Here is a 606-nt window from a genome sequence, read left to right on the forward strand (position 1 = left end):
GTAGCTTAGCTCGTAGCTTAGCTCGTAGCTTAGCTCGTAGCTTAGCTGCTTTCAACGATCCAAAAAGGTGATTTTGGACGATTGAAACAGATTTTAAAGAGAAAGGGAGGAGTCAGTGAAGAACCGGAGTTGATCCTTTTGTCCTCCAGTGTCTTCAGGAGAAACAGAGACACGAAGAAACGATAAAGATGATAAATGAAAAAGAGGTCGATCATTTTCGTTTAGCATGTGATGAATGGATTTATTGTTCATCACGTGCACACAGGTTAGTCCCATTGATGTTCGGGGACTCACAAGGCAGACGTGAACTGGTAATGTGTGATTTGAGCACCAAAGGTCATAGTTACAGCCCAACTTTAAACAGTTAACGTGTTTCTGGATCGTTAACTTTAAAGGCCGTGGACTAATATCGTTTGATGATGAACTCAAACAGCAGCAGCGTTTAATATCGGCCGGTACTGGTTCTGTAGACCCGTGTCCACATCATCGTTGAGCCTGTTGCATTATTATACAGCTTTTCTTTGCGTTCATCCTCTGCACCACCAGCCCGTTTGTAAATGTAAATATGAATACAGATGTTTTATTCAAATGATGCACATCATTTTT

The sequence above is a fragment of the Nematolebias whitei genome, chromosome 23 (genome assembly GCF_014905685.2).
Source record: "Nematolebias whitei isolate Nwh7 chromosome 23, NemWhi1, whole genome shotgun sequence".
Classification (NCBI taxonomy): domain Eukaryota; kingdom Metazoa; phylum Chordata; class Actinopteri; order Cyprinodontiformes; family Rivulidae; genus Nematolebias; species Nematolebias whitei.